The sequence below is a fragment of the Callithrix jacchus genome, chromosome 1 (assembly GCF_049354715.1).
Source record: "Callithrix jacchus isolate 240 chromosome 1, calJac240_pri, whole genome shotgun sequence".
Classification (NCBI taxonomy): Eukaryota; Metazoa; Chordata; class Mammalia; order Primates; family Cebidae; genus Callithrix; species Callithrix jacchus.
Window position 1 is genome coordinate 75731 of NC_133502.1, and position 21654 is coordinate 97384.

Here is a 21654-nt window from a genome sequence, read left to right on the forward strand (position 1 = left end):
AAAGCCTCCTAGGCTGGTGTGCCGTGGGGTGATCTCAGCTCACTGCAACCTCCACCTCCTGGGTTTAAGTGATTCTTCTGCCTCAACCTTCCAAGTAGCTGGGACTACAGGCATGCACTACTACGCCTGGTTAATTTTTGTATTTTTAGTAGGGATGGGGTTTCACCATGTTGGCCAGGATGGTCTCAAACTCCTGACCCCTCCAGTGATCCACCTGCCTTGGGCTCCCAAAGTGATAGGATTACAGGAATGAGCCACCATGCCCCCTTTTTACTTTTTTTGAGTTGGGGTCTCCCTATGTTTCCCAGGTAGGCCTTCAAGTGATCCTCCCACCTCAACCTCCTGAGTTGCTGAGATTGCAGGTGACTGTCACCTTGCCTGCCATGATTTTGTCACCACAGACCCCTCTCATTCCCTTTCATAGGAAATCACTGAGAACCGGAAAGCTTGAGCCAAGAACTAGGGAAACTGATATTTGAACTCATTTCTGTTGGGTGCCAAATTTTTCTGTGCCCCTTTCTGTGAAAATTGGAGGTGGCAAGATCCAGTGGCTCACACATATAATCCCAACATTTGGGAGGCCTAGGTGGGTGGATCACCTGAGGCCATTGCACACCAGTTTGGACAACAAGAGTAAAACTGTATCTTGAAAAACAGAAAGAAAGAGAAAGAAAGGAGAGAGGAAGAGAGAATGAGAGAGAGAGAAAGAGAGTTAGAGAGAGAAGAAATAAAGGAAAAAAAAATCAGAGGCTTTGGTCCCTTGATCTGACATTCTGGAGTAATTCTGTTCCTGCTTGAATGTGATCTCCTTGAGGCAAAGTCTGGGTCTCCTTCCTCTTGCGTGCCCACCCTGGCCTGTCTGCCCCACACTAGCTGCTCAATGAAGGCTAGCCCATGTAGAGTATGGGTTTGAGGCATCCCAAGACTTGGAGTTGTAGAAGATGTGAATGAGAAGCCTTGGAATGCTGTGCCCATTAGAAAATGTGTATATCCCACAGTTCATCCAAGAGACTGCTCCCTCCGATGCCAGTGCTCAGAGCTCCCCTACTCAGGGTAAAACCTTGGATGGCCAAGTACATTGGCTCAATATTTGCCTTGAGTAGCTGGGTGCAGTGGCTCCAGCCACTGTTGGATCTGTAATCCTAGCACTTTGAGAGGCTGAGGCGGGTATTCAAAATATGATAAACGTAATATCTGCAATGTTTTGAGTGTAACACAAAATTTGAAAGAAATTTTTAAAATTAGATGTAATTCCTTTACATCAATATAAAAAATCCCCTCATGGCAAAACACGGTAAGCAACATCGAAGGACAAACAACAAACTTAAAAGCAACAGCATAAGTCATATCGCCAAGAGCTAATTTGCTTAATATATCTAAAGCTCCTACATATCATCAATAAAACAGGAACCATATAATAGAGAAATAGGTTGCACATACGAACAGTGAGTCCTCAGAAAAAGAATTGCAAATGACTCATTCACATGAAAAGATGCCCAAACTCTGTAATAAGAGATATAGAAGTTAAAAATCAGAAGATAATAACATTTTTGCAATCAGATAAACTCTAGTAGCACTCTGTATTGTTGAGTGTATAAGGAAAGAGACACACTAAAACCTTGTTGGTCTAAGTACATAACGATAAAATGTTAATGGAGAACAATTTGGAAATGTGAGAGATAATGTATTTGCATGTAAGTATTATGTACTTCAGCATAGATATAACAGGAAAAGTGGCGGGGACAACTAAAACATGTTACATTCAGTCGATGGAGTGAATACTCTACAGCCATCACAAAGAATGAGGCAGTCTCGTAAGTACCGAGATGAAGTGATCTCTTAGATACCCAGAGCAGCAGATCTTCTTCCTTGTTGGCTTCACAACTGGTAGAGTCATCTTTGGTAAGGTAAAGCAGAACATCTAAATCAAGAATATGACTTCCCATAAATACTGAAGAAGAATTCAAAGCTACCAATTGAGGAAACAGCTTTTTATAAAGCAGTGTAAAAATCTACAAATTACCTAGAAAACAGAACATCCTGCAGAAAATTCTAAAAACATCCAAAATGGAATTCTTTACTGCACTTGCATGCTAACCTGTGTAATCATCCTACCGTATCTGCTTCTATTCCTCCTCAGACAACCCCAGATAACAGCACAGAGAGCCCAGAAATCCTTAAACTGCATGTAAGCTCATGATGTTAAAAACAGCCAGAGGGTGATTAACTCATGTGTGTTCTCAGATCATCCACAGGAACAAGAAAGCAGTCAACTTTTCCAAATGCATAGAAACAGAAGCAGAAAGCAAGTGATTTAATCAAGACACCACAGAGATTAAAGGTAAGCATCTACTTACCACGTGAATGAGTGTTTGTCTCATTTTGATCTCTGTCGTAACCAACTATACAAAATTCCTATGAACTGAGCAAAGGGTTATTATACTCTCTTGTGAAATCAGAGGTACTAGATTAACTGAATCCATAACTGCTAAACTATGAAACACAACTAAAGGCTAAACTATGAAGCTTCAGTTTTATTTTAGGCAACCTCCTGACATAAACACAATCTATATTTAAAAAAAAAAAGCTCAACAACATACACACATTCCCCAAAAAATCACACAGAACACAAACACACAGAAAGGGTGGGCCTGCTTCCTATCCACAGCACTGTCAAGCTTGCTCTGGTAAATGAAAGCCAGCAGAAAGCTCATCCCTGAACAGGATGAAGGTGATGAATACAAGAACAAGGAAGCCCTTCTATGAAGAGAGTTTGGAATGTGTCTCTGTGTGTATATGTACTCACATTTTTAGTCTCTTTGGTGTGTGAAAGGAAAATAAATCTTGGGGCCCCTAAATCACTAAGCCAGAGGGAAAAGCCAAGCCAGGAACTGCTTAGGGATAACCTGCCTGTCACTGAGATACATGCATAGCTGATTGCCTCCTTTAAAAAGGCTAATCAAAAACTCAAAGAATGCAAGCACTCCTCTCTTTCACCTATCTGTGACCCAGAAGCTCCTTCCAACTTCAAGTCTTTTTTCTGTCTTTGCTTCACGTTGTCCTGCCTTTCTGGACACAACCATTGTACTTCTTACATATGTTGGCTGATGTCTCACGTCTCCCTAAAATGTATAAAACTAAGCTGTGTCCCGACCACCCTGGGCACATGTTATCAGGACTTCCAGAGACTGTCTAAGAAGGGTGCATCCTCAAACTTGGCAAAATAAACTTTCTAAATTAACTGAGACTTGTCTCAAATTTTCAGGATTACAAATAATACCAGCAAATCCTGAGACCCACTGAAGGGAAAAAAGAAGGTAGTCTAACTTCATTATGACTGCAAAAATGCATCTGGTATATACATACAATAGGATATTACTTAGCAAACAGAAGAAAAAGAACTACTGACACAAAAAACACCATGGATGAATCTCAAAATAATCACGTTGAATGAAAAAAGCCAGAAAAAAAGAATACCTACTGTATGATTCTATTTATATAAGTTAGAAAATGAAAAGTAATCTACAGTTACAAAAAGCTTATCAGTGGTTGCCTATGGATCAGAGGCAGGAGGGAGACAGTACTGAAGGGTACACGGAAACTGTTGGGATGATAAGTATGTCTATTATCTCTAGTGGTGACAGCTCTATGGCTGAATACCTATGTGAAAACATCTAACTTTACACTTCTAATATGTGGAGCTTGGGTGTCACTTGACTCCTCAATAAAGCTGTTTAAAATGTTTTGATAAAAATAAGTTCATATTGACCACCAATTGGGTTTAACTGAAACCTTACAAAATGAAGATTATTTTCACTTTCAGAAGGATATCTGATCGCAGTTACATATTATGCTTTGTAAACAAGCCATTTCAGAATAAATACAGATTTCCAATACTTAAATGTCTGTATTTCTTCCCATTCATCCTTTTCATTATTTTAAAGCAGCTACAGCATTTTACAAAAAAAATTCCATCACTTCAAGTTTCTTACAGAGACTCTCTGAAATTCAATAAACAGTTAACTTTTTGAAGAAGATGAGACCTTAAACACCATCCTGTCCAACTTTCTCAATTTAAGGAAGTAAACTTAGCCCCTCCCCTTGTAGGGAGTTCATCCTGTCTCATGGCTTTGAAGTCAGCTCTATGTTGCTGACACCTACCTTTGTCATTTTAATCTTGACCTCACCACTGAACTACAGATATTTATTCCACTGCCCACTAAACCACCTCACTTGACTATCTAATAAGTATCTAAAACCAATTGTGGCCAAAAGGTATCTTCTGATTCCCCTCACCACCAACTTCTCCTCGAATTTTCCCCATCTTAGTAATTCAACCATCATACATTCAGTTGCTCAACTAAAACCTAGGAATCAACTCTTGACTACTCATCTCCTGCCTTCCACATAGAATCCACACTTAAGTTCTTAGCTCTGTCTGCAAAGTACATTGCTAAAGCTGGCCCAGGCTCCATCTACACAGCTACTATGGCTTCTTACCCAGACAACAGCTCTGAAAGGTCACCATTTTCTCTTCTACCTCTACCAGTCATCACTACACAGTAGCCAGAGTCATGAGGCCATCAATCCCCAGACCTAGAACACTCTACAGACTTGCTGCCATCATTAAAGTGACATCCTAACTCCTTATTCTACCCTAAAATATCAAGGCCCTTTCCACCTCTCTAGCCTCATCTACTACTATTTCTTCTCTGGATACATTCCAACATTTCCTACTGACAGTCTCAAACACCCTAAACTCATTTCCACCACAAAACCAATGCTTTGCCACCTCCATACCTGGAATGCATACAGATACTTCATCATTCATATCTCAACTCAAATAACGTCTTCAAAAGCTTCCCAAACCTCGCAATCTTCAGAAGCATCCCCTAGTGAGAAGTTGGTGGTAAGGGGAATCAGGAGCCCTTTGACCACAATAAGTTTGGAAATGTATTAGGTATTCAAGTAAATATTTAATTCACTTATCATAGACTCCATTTTACTGATGTTATGGTACTTATCACTATCTCAAATTATCTTGTAAAGTTCTTTACTTATTTATTATATATGTTAATAAAATTCATTCATTCATTCCTGCTATGCCTATCAGAAGCACTAGCCCAAATGAGAACTGTGATCTTTTCTTATTTCACTTGAAAGCATTAATTTTTGGGTGCCTGGTACTACTGGTTAAAAAGTACCCATGTGCATTTTTTTACGTCTATTTTAGTTCTTTTTTAATTCCTAAGTATAACAATTGGGTTTCCCCACTCAAACCTAAGTGTGAACATTTTTACAACATCAGCACATTACCAGTCTGACGTTTAAAAATAAAGGTCAATTTCAGGACTGAAATAAAAATAAATAAAGGAATGCACATTCCTTAAAATATCAGTGATAAAATATATATAGTCACAGTAAGATATATAATCACACTAATACATATATGTCGTGTAATATCACCAAAAAGTACGTATTCTACACATTAGGTATGTATTAGGTACATATGTATAGTGCACATATTATGAAAATATATATGTATCATGATAACACCGTATGTACACGTATACAAATATGTGCCTACTATTTAAACAATGTACACATGCAGAAATAGGTGCAAACTACATACCTATGCACAGCAGGCTATTACTAAAGTTCTGCTCGTAGCAGCCTCAATGCCCACCCTGGCTGCTTAAATGCCCATAGCTCACTGCAGCCCCAAACTCCTGAGCTCAAGTGACCTTTCTGCCATGGCCTCCTGACAGAAGCTGGGCCAACAGGGCAGCAGGTATGCATCCCCACACCCAGTAATTTTTTTTTTTGAGAGATGGGGTACCACTATGTTGCCCAGACTGCTCTCAAATTCCTGGCCTGAAGCAATTTTCCCATATTAGCCTCCTAAATTTATAGGATTACAGGTGTGAGCCACTGTGCCCAACAGGTGTTCTAAATGCAATTTCCACACTGCTATTCTGAAGAAGGGCAAGAAGCAAAGAGACCCTCCTTGAAACATAGAAAATAAAAGCATTCACTATTAAGTGGAGGCAGAGTTGATGATCAGCCAAAACTACTTCAACTGTAATCCAGAAGTCCCATTGATACAGGAGTTCTAAAGGAATTATTTACTCAGAGATTGAAAGTAAGGAAGTCTTTGGTAAGGTTTCCCTTTGAATAAAAAGCAGCCCCAAAACCATTTCTAACAAAGAGTGGCCTGTAAAATCGAGCTGCAGATATAGACAAGCAAGCTGGAAGCTTGCACAGGCGAATGCCAGCAGCTGTAACAATAGGAAGCTACTTGGGTGCCAGGCATGCTCAACCTGACGGCTTCATCTTCCTTTTTCTTTATCAACCACAAGTGCAGTAAGGGACAGACAACATGCACTGGCCAAGTAGAAAACCTATATGCATAAGAAGATTCGGGTGGATAGCCAGCTTCTTCACGAGCTATGTAAAGCTCTCACCTGGTCCAACCCGTATTTGGACACTATGTAAATCAAACACCACCTCCTCAACAAGTCTATAAAACCTTGTGCAGTTCACCAGAAAACCAGAAAACACAGTCTTTATTCAGAATCAGCCGAATACATTCAATGCATTCAGGAGATTGGGAGACATTGTTTAAATTTTCCCCAAAACCCAGAAGAACTCAAAAGTACTCATTGTCTTGGCCTTATTGGTATTTGACTATGAATACAATAGATCCCACAGAAGCAAGTCTAGTAGAGTGGCCTTGGAAAAAGGCTAGGATTTAGGAGCAGGTTTAGGCAACTCAAGCCTTCTAGGCTTCCATTTTCTCATCTGTACTTTCATCATTCTGATTTTTAAGAGCACCTTTGTTGAAAGTAAAGGTTCAGTGAAACAGCACAGATGAAGTCCTTCCTATTTGGTCTGGCAGGTAGTAGTTGCTCAACACGTCTTGTCTATTAATGACGACCACAATGATCATAGTGGACTAATAATGAATTGATAAAATATGATTATGTAAATTCAAATGAGTTTTGATCTCGCCCCCTCCTCTGTTTCAGAGGCTGTATGGTTTTTATGTTCTACATTGTATGGCTTAACGTTGGCAGGTGGGTGATTTTGATAGACACATGATAAAATCAGAAGCCCCAAGACTTGTATTTTCATCACAGAAATGTATTACTTCCTTGAGTTGTGACCTGGAGAGAGTTACTTTGTCTAAGTTAACCTTACTTGTAAAAATAATCATAAATATACCTGCCCTTTCTCATCATCTCAGCCTCTCCGCAGTCAGTGTGAGGTACCATTGGTATAGTGTATATGAAGGGGTTTGCAAGCTCTGGAGTGCTATCTGTATGCTATTTTGCCTCTTCAATTGTGAGTGGTGTTTTCCCGTTCTCCTTAAATGACCCAACACTACGCTCTTGGTAAAATAAATGCATTTGTGCATGAACATTTGGCAAATAATAAGAGCTGCATATGCAAGAATTTTTCCCTTGAACAGCCAAGTGAGCCACTTGGCTGAAAAAATAGATTTTTTTCGATTCACGTAAAATTTGAATTTCGGTATTTTACATGAGAGAGCATAGTGAGTTGGTGTATATACTCCAAAAGAGAGTAGAATAAGGCATTGTATATTTTTTCTAACATACTATATTCCGAGCCATTTTCTTTGAACTTTGGGGCGCCTAGATATTATTTAGATTTTTTTCGATTCGCATAAAATTACAATTTCTGCATTTTACATGAGAGAGCCTATTGAGTTGGTGTATATCCTGCAAAACAGAGTAGAAAAGGGCATTGTATATAGAATGCTTAGCGCCTGCTTTCAGCTTTGCTGCAAACTAAAACACTGACTTTGGTTAACCCCCTAACCTCTTTGAGCCTCAGTTTTTTCATCTGAAAAAATCAATGATGGTTTGAATTTCTTCCGAATATGACATTCAGTTATCTCTCTCTCCATTGTGGAAGCACTGGGAGCTATTGTTCTCCTGTGTCTGGTGGCCGTTATGACTTCTGCATTATCAAGGGGCCCTCTCTAACCTAAATAACCCCCCAAAGAAATTAAGTTTGTAATCATTTCTGCCTGGTAAGCGAAATGACAAGAGAAAAGAGCTAGTTGTCAATAGCCCTGTGGATGGTGAATTAATGGGATCTGTGCAAACAGTTGCTTATAGAGCCATAATTTGCCTTTCGTTTTCCTTTGCAACTCAGAAAAAAAGTGAATAATTTTCAAAGAGCCGCTCATTGAACATATTTTTTAAAAACATGTCATTGGCAAAAGGGGCACTTGGTTGCTTGATTGCCATATATCTCTGAGTATGTGGAACAGTTATTTTTAGCTGGGGGTAACTAGCTGAGAAGAAAGCTGCAGCATCTTGGAGGCAGAAGAATTTTTGTATGTCTTATGTTGGCATGGAGAAAGCAAAGCGAAAGGGCAGAGTATAAAAGGTTGTTAACTAGATAAGGGGTCAGCTGCATTTCCTCTGGCTGCTCAGAAGTGAGTTCCTAAAGCAATGGAGACCACATTGTGGGTGGGAATGTGTTTGCAGGGTCTAATTAGTTTACTCAAGAAAAGCAAAAAAGAGAAAGGGCTAAAAATATGTAGATTGTAAAATTCATGGCTTCATTTGCTCTTCTTTGCCTTTGAAACCTTTTTAAAACCTTATAGTAGAACAATTTGTAATCCTTGAAGCCTTTTTGCTACCACTCTTGTCAGCTTGTCTAAGGCCACCGTAACTTATCAGCTACTGGGGAAAGTTGTTTAAACTCTCTAAGCCTCCTTTTTTCCCACTGGTTCACTTAGGGGCACTAATTCCTAATGTTTCTGCCTGAGTTATTGTTTTTCAGATCCCATAATTGTTTGCATATGTGCTCTATAAGATGCGTCACCTAGCACACGTTGTGGGCAACCTCAGGTGTAGAAGTTAGGACATCTTTGTGCCTGGATTTGGCTGTTACTAACAAGACGGAACGGAGAGGAAGGGCAGAGTAGACTACTGTAGAATTTTTCTGGATTCTTTTGGTTTCTCCAGAAAATGATACTGTTCTTATATTTAAAGATAACTATCTGCCTAGGCATATTGAAATTCTAAGGTTGACACCACTTTTCATTGATCCTAGGGCAGGGTTTCAGGATTGCTGGAGCAGCATCATCCTTTTACAGTATAGATTTCAGTCAGCAGGCTGGTCATGGCCTCCTCAGTGTGTAATCTTCTTACTGATGGTGGGCGTCAGTGGGCTGGACTCACAGTTTCCATCTCTTAGGCTGGGCAGGCCCATGGTGGCAATGGAAAAATTTCATGGGAACATACATCAGAAGTAATAAGAAATCCATCTTCTTAAAGCCTTCATAGGAGATTTCCTGAAGATTTATAAAAGGCACTTCATTGATCAAATGACTCTGATGTTTCCCCTCACTGGAAGAAATTCAGGTCACCAGCCCACTTAAAATCATTGTGTTCTCCTTTTGCAGTAACCTCTGCTCATATAATTTCTTTTTGGCATGTTATATACTATTAACTTAATATCCTGATTAGTGGAGCTAGCAAACACTCAGTATCACTATAAACTGCGGTATCATAACTGACTTCCTTTAAAAATCATCTAATGTTTCTTTAAAATCACTGGTGCTTTTGTAAAGTAGTTCATATTTAGGAATATGAACATTTTATCATGCTGGAAAATTATTTGAATTCCTTTTCATTTAAAACCTATAGCTTTCTATTTAATCTAGCTTTCACAAATATTTTCTTTGCCCACTATAGAAAAATCGAGTTTAGAGATAAATGTAAAGTCACTCATAGCTCCATCCAAAAGTCAACAACTCTCCATATCATTATTTTTGTTCTTGTTCTCAGTATTTTTGCTGAATCTATGTTTCGTAGAGTTTCATCATATGTCAGATAAAACTGCATATATATGAGTTTTTAAACAATACATTTTTATTGTCATAAATGAAATACACAATATGGTATGACTAGGACATATAGAGAGATATAACAAAGAAAATTAAAGTCATTTAAAATCTTACCAAATCTAATAACCATAAACCTTTCGATGTATTTTCTCAGAATACTTTTTCCTATGCCTTTTATATTTTCTTGATTATCAAGTACTTCAAGCGTATAGAAAAGACAGAAACTAATATAAGCAGCAATGGAAAATTTTAAAATATGGGTATTTTTCTGCATGTGTTTCAGATTGTTTAGTTTTTGTTGTCCTTTGCCCTCCCCACGTGTCCCTTTATTTTCCTGGCAAAACAAAGCATTACAGATATAGTTGCAGCTTCCTATACTCAATTTTATTTTTCTAAAACTTATTGATATTGAAATGTCTACCTCTGGTCTACTTACTTTCCCTGCCGAATAATACTTTACCATATGGAAATACCACGATGTACAATTCCATGCATAGTGCCATATACATTTGTTTACAGGTTTCTTGGGAAGAATCTCTCTTACTGTGTTCCCAGAAGAGGGATTGGTAAATTGTAGGGGAGGCTTGTCTTCATTTTTACTATGAATTTCCAATTGTTTATAGTAGTTGTAACAATTGGTATTCCCACAGGAAATGTGGGGAAACTTGTTTTGTGTTTGGCTTCACTTGATATTCCTAGGCTTTTACTTTTTGTTTGTCAATCTTATGAATGTAAAATGGTATGTTTTAATTTATATTGTGCGCAGACTTTATTATTCGGGACACATGTAACCTTTCTCATGCACCACTGTCATGGATTTGTTTTCAATTTAACTCATTTATTAAGCACGGAAAATTGTGAGGTTTCTCAAAGATGGCGATGAGAACTGCTGATGGATTTGCTGCATTAGATCCACCCTCTCCAGCTCTGGCCCTCTAGTGTCAGTATTTCTGCCTTCCATTTCTAGTGCTTCCTCTTTTCAGGTTCTGGGAACATTCTGGCTGTAGAAATCAGTTGCAGTAATTGGAAGAACTTTTACTAAAGTGACTTACTTGTCTTCTTACCTAGTAATTATGCAGACTGTAAAAAATATTTATGAAAAAATTCAAGTTATATACAAAACCAGACACTACCAAAGCATATACAAAGTTCATGATCCCTTTTATTTTTCTCTTCTTCCTCTTCCAATATATAACCACTTGTAGAGAGCCCCTACTATTTCCTTTGTATTTATGTTTATGTCCAAATGCAATAGATATTCTCTAACATATCTCTCCTTGGATCCATGAGAAGAAGGTGAATGTAATTTTTAAAAATGAATATGATATCTCTACATCAGCACAGTATTGCATTATACGGAAATAAGAGAAAGAATCTAACTCTTCCATGGACATTTAGTTGCTTGTAGTTTTCTATTATTTTAAACAGTGTTGTGGAAAACGTTCTTGTAAATGTCTTTGGACATCGATGTGAAAATTGTCTTAGGAGATATTTCTAGAAATGCTATTTACATGGTCTTTTTTGCCTACTTTATTCATTTTTATTTAGAACATTTTATAGAACTTTAGGAATTGGTGACTTCTAAGTAGGTGTAAAACACAGTACCGGGCCAGGCATGGTGGCTCACACCTGTAATCCCAGCACTTCGGGAGGCCGAGGCAGGTGGATCACGAGGTCAAGAGATCGAGACCATCCTGGTCAACATGGTGAAACCCCATCTCTACTAAAGATACAAAAAATTAGCTGGGCATGGTGGTGCGTTCCTGTAGTCCCAGCTACTTGGGAGGCTGAGGCACGAGAATTTCCTGAACCCAGAATGCGGAGCTTGCAGTGAGCTGAGATCACGCCATTGCACTTCAGCCTGGGTGGCATGAGCGAAACTCCTTCTCAAAAAAAAAACAAAAAAACAAAAAAAACACAGTACCTGGATTCTCTGAGCTTTATGTTCTGTTTGAAGCAGGGGAAGTGACAGTAACTACCTGTTAGGGTGATTTTGAGGATTAAATGAGATACTGTGTACAAAGTTTATAGCATGGGTTTTGGATCACAGCAGAGAGTAAAAAGTTCAGTTTTGCCTCCTCTTAGTCGGTCCCGAACCCAAATATACTTTTAAATATTCTTTCAGCACAGATTTTAAAGTTTGATAGAAATAGAATTATATTGTGATCACTCCATATGTAAGGTTTCTTTTAGTCAAGAAAATGTTTTTGATATTCAGCCATGTTGTTGCCCATGTCAATAGTTCTTTCCTTTTTTATCCTCCTATCTCAGGTCTTAAAAAAGGAATACTGCAAAAAAAAATGAAACAATATTTCCACTTGTATTCGGTTTTGGTCTACAGTTGACATTGTTCTCAAGTATCACTAACAGGTTCCCATGGAGAGAAAAATTTCTGTCCACAACATAACAGGAATTATAACAGATGCAGAAGGCCTACTAGCCCTGTGTGAAAATCATCATGTTGACTATATTTCTCAAAACTTAAACTCAGGTGTATGGGCAGCTGTCAGTCTTTGTTTCCTCACTATCAATCCCACCACTTTTATTTTTTCATTTGGGGAAAAATAATAATGACTGTAAGAACAATGAAAAATAATAAAAGGACAGTAAAAAGGTTGAATGCACTGGCTGTGGCAGGGAGCAATCAGAAATGGTTTGTTATTTCCCTTCACTTTATCAAAGTTGCTACGTGGACTCATTCTTACCCACCTGTTGGGTAGAATCTTTGATATTTTCTATTTCACTGAGCAATTTAAGATATTAAGAAATTCTGTCTAGTTCAAAACAGGAGCAGAAAACCAAGCACCACACTTTCTCACTCATAATTGGGAGTCGAACAGTGAGAACACATGGACACAGGGAGAAAACAACACACATTGGGGCCAGTTGGGGGTCAGAGGAGGGTGAGACGGGGAGACCATTAGGACAAATAGCTAGTGCATGTGAAGCTTAAAACCTAGATGAACGGTTGATAGGTGCAGCAAAGCACCATGGTACACGTATACCTATATAATAAACCTACACATTCTGCACCTGTATCCTGGAACTTAAGAAAAATCCTGTTTAGTTTAATTTCCAAACTCAAAAATCTCATTCAGCTGAAAACTTAACCCTTTTTTACATATTTTAACACATAAAATAATCAACAATGAAAACAGGTAGAGGTTGAGCATCTCTGATCCATAAACCCCAAAATCCAAAATATTCCAAGATCTGAAATTCATCCACATCGATGGCTGAGGTAGCGATATGTGTGCTTTCTGATGGTTCAATGTATACAAACTTTGATTTGTGCACAAAATTGCTAAAAATATGTAAAATTTTATTTGCGTTATGTGTATGAGGTGTACGTAAACATAGGTGAATTTTGTGTTTAGACTTCAGTTATATCTTTAAGAGATCTCTTTATGTATATGTAAATGTTCCAAAATATGAAAAAAGTTTAAAATCCAAAACACTTCTAGTCCCAAGGAATTCAGATAAGGAATATTCAACCACTACATCTAATAAGTCATGGATACTTTAAAATGAAATTTTAAAAGTATTTAAAGAGTCCAAAAGACATCAGGAGAAAAGGGACAGGACAAAAAGTGGGGAAGGGGATGCAAACGAAAACAAACAAAATAATGAAACAAACAATTAAATTGTAAGCTTGAATCCAATTACATCATTCGACCACTAATAAATCTATATTTAATAACGTTAAATGTTATTGAATCATACCACATACTCCAATTAAAGTGCAGAGATTGCCAGAATTGATTTAAAAAACCCACAAGACCCAGTGCTGTATATGAAATACACACTTTGAATAGAAAAAAAAAGACAAATATACGTAGGTCTAAATAAGTACATTTGAATTTTTTTAAGACAGTGTCCTACTCTATCCCCTAGGCTGGAGTACAGTGGTGCAATCTCTGCTCACTGTAAACTCTGCCTCCTGGGTTCGAGCAATTCTCCTGCCTCAGCCTTTTGAGTAGCCGGGAATACAGAAACCTGCCACCACGCCTAGCTAAATGTGGGGGTATTTTTAAGAAAGCTGGGGTTTCACTGCATGGGATAGGCTTGTCCTAAACTTTTGACCTCAGGTGATCTACCTGCCTCAGCCTCCCAAAGTGCTGGGATTGCAGGTGTGAGCCACTGTACCTGACCCTAAATGAGTACATTTAAAATGATATACTATGCAAACAGTCAGCAATGGAAGTGTGAAGAAGCTATATTAATACCAAATAAAATGTGCTTAAGTCAAAACAGTATTTCCAAAGATAAAGAGGGATAGTTCATGATTACAGAAGAGTCATTTCATCAAAAAAATGGATTAAAAATAATTTGTGCATCAATTTGCACAAAACAAAATTGAACTGAAGGAATAAACAAACAATCCACAATTATGATTGGTGATTTTAATACCCATCTCCCAAGCAGTTGATAGATAAACTAGACAAAATCTTAGTCAAGATGCAGATGACCTGAACAACACTCTCCACCATCTTAAACAAACCAATGGAAGACGACACCCAATAACCACAGAATACTGTATGTTTCAAGTACATGTAGTGTTCACTAGGATAGGTCACATGCTAGGTCGTAAAACAAGACTGAATAGATTAAATCAAATTGAATTCATGCAGTGTATGTTACCTGACCACAATAGGATTAAAACAGAAATTAACAATAAGAGAACTAGGAAAGCTCCAAGTACTTGGAGATTAAATATAATACACAAGCCCAAGAAGAAATCAAAAGGTAGAATATAAAATATTTTATTCTAAGGGATAATCAAAATACAACATGCCAACACTTATGAATTACAGCTATGGGAGTTCCCAGAGGGAAGTATAGCCGTACATGCTTATACTGCTATAGAAGAAAAAGAGAAAGGTCTAAAATCAATGACGTAAATGTTCACCTAAAGAAGATTGAACACACACACACACACACACACACACACACACACACACACACACACAGCAAAGAAAACTCCAACGAAGTAGTAAGAAGGAAACAATAAAGGTAAAAGTGCAGAGATAAACCAAATTGAAGACAGACAAAATAATAGAGAAAACTAACAAAGCAAAGAAGCTGGTTGTTTTAAAATATCAACATTAATAAACCTTAAGCTACTCTGATCATGAAAAAAAGAGAGGAAACACAAATGGTCAGTATCAATATCAGAAGTGAAAGCGAAGTGAAACTATCACTACAGATCCTGCAGACGTGAAAAGGATAATAAGAGACTATCATAAACAACGTCATGGTGACAAATTGTGCAACTTAGATGAAATGAACAAAGTATCTGAAAAATACAACAAAAACTAACACGAATTTTGCAGAAAATGTGTCCGGGAAAATTAAAAGATACATTAAACAAAAGAATATGCAAGCCACAGCCTGACAGAAAATGCTCATAAATCTATTTTCAGTAAAGAGCCTGATTTCCAGAATATAGAAGGCAGTTTTATAACCTGAAAATAAGGCTGGGCACAGTGGCTCACACCTGTAGTGCCAGTACTTTGGGAGGCCGAGGAGGATGAATGGCTTAAGGCCAGGAGTTTGAGACTAGTCTGGGCAACATGGTGAGACCCTGATACCTAGTATAAGTACAAAAAATTAGCCTTGTATGTTGGCTAATATCAATACAAAAAGTTAGCCTGGTATCAGCTAATTGGGAGACTGAGGTGGGAGGATCGCTTGAGCCCAGGAAGCAGAGGCTGTAGTGAGCCAAGATTGCACCATTGCCTTCCAGCCTGGATGACAGAACAACTAAAAGAAAAAAAGAGAACAATTACTGTTTAGAAGGGGAAAAAATTTGGGGAGCCACTTTGCAAAGATAATATACAAGTGGGACAAAATGGTTACCATCAAGGAAATGCAGATTAAAACCACAGTGAGATACTACTACACACCCCACAAAATAACTAGGTTGGGAAAGACTAAACACCAAATGTTGGCAAGAATACAGCACAACTATAACTATTGCTAATGGGACTATAAAACAGTACAACTACTTTGTCAAATTTCTGGAATTTTCTTATAGAACGAATATACATCTCATCTATAATAAATTTCCGAGTTAGGAATCTACCCCAATTAGTGAAAATACATGTTAATAAAAATACTTATAGAAGACCACAATAGCTTTACTCATAATAATCAAAAGTTGAAAATATTTCTGGTGACCACAAATAGAGGATCAGGTAGCGAACTACGTTATTTCATAGCATGAAATACTACTCAGCAATAAAAATGAAAGAGATACTGATATGTGTAACCTGACTGATAAATATAAAAATTATTTTGTGGACTGAAGGGAGCCTTATATATAGGGTTATCACAACATGATTCAAGTTATGTGGAATTTCTAAAGTTGGCAAACTTAGTCTACAATGAAAAAAATCCAAGGGTACAGAGCTGGAGACTGAGACAAGTCATGAGGAAACTTTCTGGGATTGTATTAGTCCGTTTTTTCACTGCTGATAAAGACATACGTGATACTGGGTACTTTATTCAAAAAAGGTTTAAGGGACTCACAGTTGCACCTGGCTGGGGAGGCCTCATCATCACGGCAGAAAGTCAAAGGGACATCTTACATGGTGGCAGACAAGAGAGAAATGAGAAACAAGCAAAAGGGCTTTCCTCTTATAGAAGCATCAGCTCTTGTGAGACTTATTCACTATCACAAGAACAGTATGGGGGAAACTGTCACCATGATTAAATTCTCTCCCACCAGGTCCCTCCCACAACACGTGGGAATTCTGGGAGCTACAATTCAAGAAGAGATTTGGGTGAGGACACAGCCAAACCATATCAGGGATTATAGTAATGTTCTTTATTTATAGAGTTTTGGGTTACACATATGTATACTTTTGTCAAAATTCGGTAAATACATACTTAAAATTTTTGCATTTCATCATTTGTAAACTTTACACCAAAAGGAAAAAAAAAGGTACCAAATTCTAGTTAATGCACGTTGAGTTACTGATGTCTGCAATTTACTTTAAAATGCCTAAAAACTATAATGGATTACTGGATGGATAGAAAGATGGATCTATGGATGGACATGAGATAAAACAAGACTCCAAGTTGGTGAAGATACAGTTAAAGTGTTCACTGTAAAGTTTTTTCAACTTTGTTGTACGTTCATAAATGTTCATGATAAAATATCAACGAAAACAATTTTCATCCCTCCTCCTCTGTGACAGCCTCAGCCTGAGAAACCCACAGTGGGAAGGGAAAGGAGGGCAGTGTGTTTGTTTATGACCACCCACCCTCACTTCTTAGCAGTGCTTTCTGGCTCTTCTAGGGTTGGATAAGGGCAGGGAGAAAGGAGAGACAGAGGAACAGATAGGGCTTTATTGAATAGTTCAGCTGTATTATGGTGTCACATTTTAGGAGCAGGCATGCAGTTTTGGGCCCTTTCTCATGCGTTCCTGAGAAATTCTCCTGGTAGGGATCTCTGACAGCAGTTCACTACCTCAGGTAATACAGTTTCTAGGAAGCCACTAAGAGCCCTCCTACCACCTGCCTCTGGGGGTCCTGGGCAGCCTCTTCCTTACCCCTGGCAGGAAGCTTTTCAGGGCAGCGTCCTCCTTAAAATCAATGGTTTTCTCGATTATGGAATTCCTATTTGGCCCATATAAAACATGCAAACACCTTTGTTTGGCTTAACTTGAAGTACGGGCCACTCCCAGCTCCAGTCTTTATCGCTTCTATCTGCCCCATTATTTCAACTTGGCCACAGCCTTTTGCCTTTGGATTGTATTCAGATGGGATAGCAGTTCCCGTGTTCTCCAGCCTTCAGGGACTTGAGCTAATCAGTTTGAATTGTTAATTAGAAATTCCTGTTCATGCAGCTCGTTAGCTTTAAAATGAAGCAGCAGCATTTTCCCATCCATGAGAATTGGGTGAGGAGGGAGTTCATACAACACACAACCCTTTCAAAATTCTTCAGTGTAATTAAAAAAAAAATGCCCAGTGTGGTGGCTCACATCTGTAATCCCAGTACTTTGGGCAGCTCAGGTAGGCAGATCATAAGGTCAGGCTTTGGAGACTACACTGGCAAACATGGGGAGACATTCATTCCCAAAGCAAAATTTTGGAATTGTAATTCCAAAAGCAAAAATCCAACCACAAAAGATAAAGTCTTAATCAGTAGAGCTTTACAGAAGGAAGTAATGTAGGTAGTAAGGGCACTTTCGGAAATGTCTGGAATCAGAGGAGTCGATGTATCACCTGTTAGAAATTGTACTCGCTTGGTAGCAAAATTTTCCTTGTGTTCACTTAAAATAATAGTCTTGTTGTTTTAAAACCAACGCAGTCAGAGGGTGACTTGGATGTTTATTTTTTATTCTCTTTGCCTTCTTGTTTTAAGAATGGATTTTTTCTAAATTCTAATTATTATTGTAACTTACATAAGTGCAGCCGATTTTGCTTTTAAGGATAAAACTACATTTAAGTAGCTTTGTCTGGATTATCAAAACCAGGCCCTGAAGAAGTGAGTTCCTAAAGGGTAGGAACTTTGCTTATGTCTATATCTCAGTTGTGTTAAACAGAATAACTGGCGCAAATTAGCAAATGATGCACTGAGGAATCATAGAACAAAAGACTTTATGAAGAACTAAGTTTCAGATTCAGGGTGACGCTAAGGAGCTAGTGTACCAGAGGATGGTATGCCTTCTGCAATCACAAAAGCAGCATTCAGTCTGATCTGGGCTCTAAGAAGTGCTCCTTGAGACCTGAAATTTTATCCTAACACAACAGGTTAAGTCAGAAAGAGTTCACTTCCCAGAGCTTTCGATTTCTGGTTTCCAAATCAGCACAATGAGAAACTGAAAAGAAGGAAAGTGGAAAAAAGAGAGGGTCAGAGATCCCTCCTACTTGTACAATGCCATGATTTGGACACAGGGTTTGGGCAACCATGGCCCATCCACCAATTCCTGCCTGGCGTCTCTTGTCAGACAGCTCATGAGCCACGAATGTGAAAGAATTCAAAAAAGTAACAATATTTTGGGACATGTCAACAATTATATAAAATGCAATTTTCAGTTCTCATAAAAGTACTTTGGAACTCAGCCCCACTCCTTTATTACCCATTTCTATGGCTGCTTTCACACCACAACCACAGAGATAAGTAGCTGTGACAGAGACCATATGGGCTGCCAAGCCTAAAATATTTACTGCCTAGACCTTTCCAGAAAAAAAAAAAAGGATTTCTGATCTTTTACACAGACAATCAAGCAAGCGATCACCTGAGAACATTAAAATCTGTGTCTAGGACAAATGGGGCCTATATAAACTAGGGAATAATCTTCCCCACTACTTATGCAAGAACATTCATCCTTGAGAGAGCAGGCTACATGGCTTGGCAGCACTACTGCCACCAGTCCAGACTTCCCCTCACCTGTGCCTTATAAGTGACCAGCATTTCTAGGCATCCGTGGAGCAGCGGGGTGCATTCTCATGGCTGGCCCCACACCTTCCCTTCCTCCTGCTTCCTCACATTCTATTTTCTGAGTGGTTGTCAAAGGAAAGCTGAATTTTGCTGTCACTTTTTCAGACCCCAATTCCACTTATGACAGTCTTGGTACCAGGAAGCATTCCAAGCTCCTATCTCATCACCACAACCGCCTGCTTCTCACTTAGTCCAGATGAGCTTGCCACAGTGCACTTGCTTTTTAATCGCCCTCTCTCTTCTTGCCTTCACCTCCTCTCCCTCCCTCTCTCCCTGGGTCTTTCTGTCACACGGGTGTGTGCACATACACAAGTTCCGATTAGATAAAAGAAGAAACACTTTTTAAGTTTCTTTCTAGGCCTAATAGAAAATTCTTTTTTTTTTTTTTTTTTACAAAAACAGCTGTTTTTTTTCATTGCAAAAAATAATAAAATAGATTTATGAGGTACAGAGGCGTGCAGAAAAGTATTTTAGAAGTGGAGTCAGAACTCTACTGTGGAAAGGGGGCTTTCTTTGTGCCCCTCGCACTCATGGACACCATCTCTAATGCACCGTTCACGCCTAGACCCACGCCTCAGCCTTTCCGGTGGTCGTTCAGAGCCACCTGCCAGGCAGGCACTACCACGCCGGCCTCTCCGGAGCACAGACTTCTGCTCCGTCTACATCCCAGCCTGTGCACCCGAAGGGACCCAACAGCTGGGTCCCAGCCCCACTGCGGCAGAGGGCAGGGACCAGCACGCACACCCTCAAGTCTACATGAAGACCCTCCCCGAGACTGTCGCCAGCACCCACCCCTGGATCACCCTGGCCCTGGGCGACGGATGGGGGTCTGGGGCGCATGCCCCAGAGGCATGGAGGCAGAGAGGAGGCCAGCGGAAGTTAGAGGTCACTGGGACAGGCTTGTCTTCCCCTCCCTTCCAGCAGTGGCGGGCCCCAGTCCCCACCCCTCTCCTAGGCCCCCGGTCTGGTGGCACCATGACCACAAAGGGCAGCGAGGGTGCGTGCCCGACGCCTCGGTGCCTCGTGGTACCTGAACCCACTTGGTCGAGTGGCAGCTGCACCGCATCGCCGAGGGGCCGCAGCAGGGTGGAGTCCGTGGTACTGGCGGTGCCGGAGGGCGATGGAAAGTCTTAGACTAGGGACTGCTCTCCACCTTGCGCCCAGTGCCGCCCGCGCTCATTGCGAGTGACCGCTCCCTCGCCTCCAACTTCCAGCAACTCCCAACGCTGGTTCTCCACGTTGTGCACGCAGGCGCCGACAGCTGCCCACAGCACAATCCCGGCGTGGAACCCTGACGCGGCAGGCAATCAGAGAGCGCCGGCTGCACAGCGCCCCTCCCCCGTGCTGAGGGGCGGGGCAAAGGGAGGAGGCTCACGGGAAGGTTGTAGCCTGAGGGCGCCTCCTGGGCAGAGTGGGATGCCTTTCTGGGGTGAAACTTTAGAAGGGTGTCGTTGCCCCTTCGCCCCTCCCTTTTTCCTCCCTGGAATGTCATGGCCATCCACCTCTCTCTAGGAGGGACAGCACGCAACCTAGGGGTGGGCAGTGGCCCCCCAAAAAAACAGCAAAGTGAGGGACGTCCAAAGCATTGCTGGGGACATTGGGGACCAAGCTTGGGCCTGGGAGGAGGGGAACGGTGAACCAAACCTAGCTGAAAAGCCCTTTTGTCTTCAAAACTGCTGTGTAAAAGCCCAAAGTGGAAAACAATCCCGTGGTCTGACCCTTTCAGTCCCCCTCCAGCTGCACCTCAGCCATCCAGGCGGAGCCAGGTGTTCCTGGGTTGGATGCCTGTGGTTGCAGGGAGATGGACTCACCTTTGTTGCGTTAAAATTTAGTTCTTTGGTAGCCACCCGCTCTTATTGAACGTCCTGCCTTCCTCCTCAAAGAGGTGGTTTCTAAGCATCCCTTCACCCCCTGAGCACAGTCACCCTCAGACTTTTGAATTCTGCATGTCCGCATACCTTCTGGGTGTTGAGGGAGGGTTATATATATGTGTAATTCATTTGCCCCAAACTTCATAAAAGTAATCCATTTGGGCTCTTTGAAAATGCAACATCAACTTTTGTTCAGCAGACGATTAGAAGAGGAATGCCACAGGAGGGTTCCTAATTCCCCTTGGGAGCTCAAGACTTAAGGGTTTGGCAGTTTGTGATTTGGGTAAAAATAGTGTTTACTGGGAGTTTAACTACAGGTTTTAATACTTTTGGTAGAATAGCTCAATAATAAAATAGATTTTATTACATTCAGGACTGAATAAAGACTGTTAGAAAAGATATACAATGCCTTATTCTACTTAGTTTTGGATTATATACACCAACTC

The 21654-nt window shown here is 40.0% G+C and overlaps 1 protein-coding gene across 1 annotated transcript in view; it reads right to left on the bottom strand.

Annotated features, from left to right (window-relative positions):
• The window catches only part of LOC144581483 (uncharacterized), a gene marked incomplete at its 3' end in the record, with an annotated part of 88755 nt that extends 68109 nt beyond the window's left edge, over positions 1-20646 (bottom strand). Inside the window, exon 1 of the mRNA XM_078365675.1 lies at positions 20368-20646. The remainder of the gene's footprint in view (positions 1-20367) is intronic.
• Between the last annotated feature and the right edge of the window lie 1008 nt (positions 20647-21654).